Source organism: Arachis hypogaea, chromosome 20 (assembly GCF_003086295.3).
Source record: "Arachis hypogaea cultivar Tifrunner chromosome 20, arahy.Tifrunner.gnm2.J5K5, whole genome shotgun sequence".
Classification (NCBI taxonomy): domain Eukaryota; kingdom Viridiplantae; phylum Streptophyta; class Magnoliopsida; order Fabales; family Fabaceae; genus Arachis; species Arachis hypogaea.
Genome location: NC_092055.1, coordinates 51,110,296 through 51,115,840, shown reverse-complemented (window position 1 = coordinate 51,115,840; position 5,545 = coordinate 51,110,296). Strand labels below are relative to the sequence as shown.

At 41.3% G+C, this 5,545-nt stretch overlaps 1 non-coding gene across 1 annotated transcript; it reads right to left on the bottom strand.

Annotated features, from left to right (window-relative positions):
* Positions 1-1,116: 1,116 nt before the first annotated feature.
* On the bottom strand, positions 1,117-1,220 carry LOC112788399 (small nucleolar RNA R71). Its single transcript, XR_003195764.1, has one exon. It is a non-coding gene; the product is annotated as a small nucleolar RNA R71 (small nucleolar RNA).
* Positions 1,221-5,545: the final 4,325 nt, after the last annotated feature.

Sequence of the window (5,545 nt, the reverse complement as noted above, 5' to 3'; positions counted from 1 at the left end):
CCATTTAATTTTCTTGTCATTTACTTTTCCCGCCAATTTTACATTCCGCAATTCTCATCTCAAATCTTGATTCCGCTCAACTAGAACACACTTCTAATCCGAATTGCTCACTCAACCAATCCTTGTGGGATTCGACCTCACTCTATTGTGAGTTTTTACTTGACGACGATAACCGGTGCACTTGCCGGAAGGAATTTTGCCGATCGTGCAATTTCCTAAATCGTAGCATAACAAGTTTATGCGCATTAAGTTTATGGCGCCATTGCCGGGGATTGGTTTTCGATTGACAATTCTCAAATTGGAAGCTAACTAGATTGAGCAATTTTCTCTTGCTTTGTTAATTCTGTTCAAGATACTTGTTGAATTTTAATTCCTGCACTTGGTTACATGCTTTCCTTCTTTATGCCTTTAAACTCATGCAACTAACTCACTGACTCACTAACTGTTTGAATTAATTCCTCAATTGAGCTAACCATACTCTTCCATTAACCAAGAGTATTTCACTTGTTTGTGTTTGAGCTGTGTTCTTGTATGACAGGTAGGAGAGGAGAGACATCAACTCCTCCATATACCGAACCAGAGAGGACCCTTCATAGACTTAGAAGGGAAGCAAGAGGGAAAAGAGTAGTGGGAGAAGAGGAATCTGAAGGAGAATCTGAGGACAATTTTGAGGAAGCTTTAGATCTCAACATGGATAGAGAAGTTCACAACCATGAGAGAGCTGATGGAAACGATGCCATCCCTGAGAGGAGGGTTCTTAGTTCATACATAAACCCAACCTCTGGGAATTGTGGTAGTAGCATCCAGAAACCACCCATTCAGGCCAACAATTTTGAGCTCAAGCCACAGCTAATATCACTTGTGGAAAATCATTGTTCCTTTGGAGGAAGTGCTAATGAAGACCCAAACCAACATCTCACAAAATTCCTGAGAATTTGTGACACTGTGAAGTCCAATGGAGTCCAGGAAGATGCCTATAAACTGCTTTTGTTCCCATTTTCACTTAGGGACAAAGCAGCTAAGTGGCTGGAATCATTCCCAAGGGGGAGTCTAACAACATGGGATGAGGTGGAAAGCAAGTTTCTGGCACGTTTCTACCCTCCACAAAAGGTCAATAGGCTTCGATCTGAGGTTCAGACTTTTAGACAACAAGATGGTGAAACTCTCTACGAGGCATGGGAGAGATTCAAGGACTTGACAAGGAAATGCCCACCAAACATGTTCCATGATTGGGTGCAACTGCACATCTTCTATGATGGGCTCTCTTATGAATCAAGGAAGGCTGTAGACCATTCATCAGGAGGTTCATTGAACAGGAAAAAGACTGTGGAAGAAGCCATTGAAGTGATCGAGACAGTGGCTGAGAATGAGTACTACTATGCATCAGAAAGACACAACACTAAGGGAGTCATGGAGCTGAACCATGTTGATACAATTCTAGCCCAAAACAAGGTATTTGCCAAGCAACTAGCAGAGCTTACCAGGCAATTAGAAACAAAGCAAGTGGCTGCAATACACACACAAGATCAAGAGGAAGTAGGCATTGAAGGAGGTGATTGGGATGAGGCTAACTATGTGGGAAACCAACAAAGGCAATCATATGATCCACATTCCAACACTTACAACCCAGGCTGGAGAAACCACCCAAACTTTGGGTGGGGAAACCAACAAACCCAACCACAAAACCACAAACCTTACAACCACAACCAACAAAACAATTCCACATACCAAAACTCCAACCAAAGATCATACCAAGCCACACAAAACACTTACCCCCAATCATCATATCATGGCCAAGATAATCAACATACCCAACCTAATCCGAACCAACAATTTCAAGATCAATTAAACCGAATAGAAGGAATTATGGCAACCATGAGTCAAGACATCATTGAACTGAAGAGCTTCAGGGATGATGTGAGAACTACCTTAAGAAACCATGGTGAAAAACTCAAAAGGATGGAATCTCAAGTAGGAGAGCTATCTCAACAGGCACCCAAATCAACTGCAGTGTTTCCTAGTGACACAGAAAAGAATCCTAAAGGGGAACAAAAGAGAGTAAGATGGGAAGAGTGCAAAGCCATCACCATAATGAAGGAAGTCTCAGAAGAAGAAGGAATCAGGCCCTCAGAGCAGGAACCAGAAATCTTGAAGGAAGGTGTGGAAGAAGTTAAGCAAGAAGGTGGAACTGAGCAAGCCAAGGAACTACAAAAAGGCATGATGGAAATATACCAACCAAAAGCACCATTTCCTGAGAGGTTAGGAGGAGGTGAAAAAAGGAAAACCTACTCAAGGTTTCTAGAGACATTTAACTCTCTTCATGTCAATATTCCCTTTCTTGAGATTCTTCATCAAATGCCCACACACATCAAGTATTTAAAGGAATTGTTAAGCAAAAAAAGAGTTTTGAAGGGAGGACAAACAGTAACAATGAACAAAGAATGCAGTGCTCTCATCAAGAAGGACACACTCTCTAAGAAAACGGACCCAGGAAGTTTTCATATCCCTTGCATCATAGGGGAAACAAAAATTGACAGAGGATTCTGTGATCTAGGAGCTAGCATAAATGTGATGCCTCTAACTCTTATGAAGAGGCTACAACTGAATGAGGTGAGATCCACTGATGTAATCATACAACTGGCTGACAAAACTCAGAAGCAAGCTGAAGGGGTAGTTGAAAATGTGCTGGTGAAAGTGGGGGATTATTATTTCCCCACAGACTTTGTCATTGTGGACATGGAGGAAAGCTACTTACACCCTATCATTCTGGGCAGACCATTTCTAGCCACTACTAGAGCACTCATAGATGTAGAACAAGGAGAGCTAATTCTGAGAATACATGATGAACAGCTCATTTTCAAAGTCTTCAAACCTGCATCTGAGCCTGAACCAGAACCTGAAAAGCCTAAAGATGATAGTAGCCATCCGTGTTTGGAGGAAAGTAATCCAGCAGCTGAGACTCTAAAACAGTCATTGGAAGGCAAACAAGAGTTGCAAGAGTTAGAGCCACAAGAATCAGTGGAAACAGATCAGAAGGACCCTCCTGACATAAAGGTCAATGAAGAAATCCTCAAGAGAAAGGGAAGAGTGATAGGGAGATTGCCAAGAGGATGGAGAAACAAGAAAATTCCCACTGAAGGTTTTTCTCCGGGAGATAACGTGATATCAAGTCATTATCTGCCAATCCCACCTGGCCTCAAAACCATTCCTTCCCAGCTCCCTCAAGTGTTCACAATCAGGAAAGTTCTTTCTATGGAACATTTAGAGGTCATGAATGAATCAAGTGGGGACGTTTTCATAGTGAGAGGAGAGGACGTCAAGCACTACAATCCACCCTAACAAGGGACAACCGTCAAGCTAGTGACGTTAAAGAAGCGCTTCATGGGAGGCAACCCATGTTTTTAGTATCCTTAATCTTTAGTGTTTTGTTTTACATCTAATAAAGCATGGTTTCTTATGCATGAACTTGAATCCTCAGGACAACTATTGATTAAGTGCACTAAACCTTGCATGTAAATTACGATGGGTCTCTAAGTTTGGTGTGCTTGATGGCACTCCCAAATCTTACTCGAATTGAATTCCATCTTTCATTCAAGGTGCACAACCAAACATTAAGTTTGGTGTTCTTTTTGAACACAGTTTATGAAAAGCAAGAAGTTCCTCTGGATTTCAAAATTCATGACAAGTATACCATTCACATGTTTTAATACTTTGGTTTCAATTACTTAGGTTAGTCACTTTGTTTAGAATCAAAGAGCCAAGGTGACTATGATTTATTAGAATTATGCACACTCATTAAGGACAACCAATATGGATTTCATGTCATCAGGAGACTTAACCAAACACTAAGTTTGGTGTCCAAATAATAAGTGTGCATACATGTAGAAGTCACGGCTATAAGCTCATAAAGACAAGCATTGATTTACATGTGCAAATACTATTCATAATTCACATGGACCGAAAAATGATAGCAAATTTGTTTGTTTGTGCAGGTACAAAAGAAAAGACAAAAATGGAGGAAAAAGACAAAGGGAGGTACGTGCTTGGTCAAAAAGAAAATTCACAAATCTTTGAAACTAACACATGGGAAAAGGAAGTTCTGCAAGAAAAGAAAGCTACATGTACAACCTAATGCATCCAGAATACTTCCAAGAAAATGAAAAGCCAATCGTCCTTATCTACAATTCATATATTTACCATCAAGCCACCCTTCACAAACCACCCTAGCCGTTCATTTTTCACTCTTGGGCACTATAAAGAACCACTTGGGGAACGAGTCCCACACCACCAATTCTCCTTCATACACATTTTCCTTCATCACAGCATAACTATCTCTTGCCGAAAACAACCTCACCACACCTCCAACAACACTTCTTGCTTCACCTTGTCAACTTTAGCTTGTCACTTACCAAAACTAAAAAAAAACCAATGGCAGCTTCATCTAGCCACAAAAGAAGAAAAGACAAGCAGCCAATGGAGGAAAACAGGGAATTCGATGCATGGAGATACAGATCAGTGTTCCATGAGATTCAAGCCGAATGGATGAGACCTAAAACGGTACTAGCTGAGGTTCCCTTTGACCTTGAAAAGGATGAGTTCCCAGGTGTTTGGGAAAAGATCAAAAAGAGGAAGTGGGAGCTCCTAACTAAGCCAATCACTAGAATCAACATCAACTTGGTGAAAGAGTTTTATGCAAATGCAGTAAGGGAGGATCAAACCAAGAACCCCACATACAAAAGCTATGTGAGAGGGGTGGAAGTTGACTTCAGTCCTAAAGCAATCATGAAAACTCTTGGCCTGAAAAACATACATTTCAGCCAAGTAAGTTATGAAGAAAGGATGATAGGAGAACCTGACTATACAACTATTGCTGAAGACCTTTGTGCCATCAGAGCTGAATGGGTGAGAAAAACAAGAGGGGCTCCAAGAGTCTTGAGAAGGGGAGACCTAACACCTGAAGCTAAAGGGTGGTATGCAATAGTTAGGAGATCCATCCTACCCACTGCAAACTCTTCAGAAATAGTCCCTAAAAGAGCCATCTTGCTACATTGCATTATGGTTGGAGGAGAGATCAAAGTTCATAAACTCATTGCTGAACAGATACAAGAGTTTAGTGAGAAAAGTGACCCTGAATCCTGGCTCCACTTCCCTAGCACTATCATTAGACTATGCATCGATGCCCAAGTACCACTTGAGGATGAAAGACCTAATTGGCTATATCCTGGACTGGCCATAACTGCGCACAGAATGACTCTTGGCCCAACTCCTCCAAGACATACAAGAAGAAGAAATGAAGAAGGGCAACAAGTGGAAGCCGAGCAAGAAGCAGAACAAGAAAGACAGGAAGGAGAAGATAGAGAAGAAGAGCAAGAAGAGCAAGCAACTCCTGAAAGAAGACAACGAATTCCCAGAGACCCCATGGATATGAGCAGAATGCAGGAAATCATGGAAGGAATGTCTCAACAATACATGAGGTCTCAGGAGAGACAAGAGGACTTTCATCTAAAAATGATGGATATGCAAAGGAACTTTGATCAAGATTCTT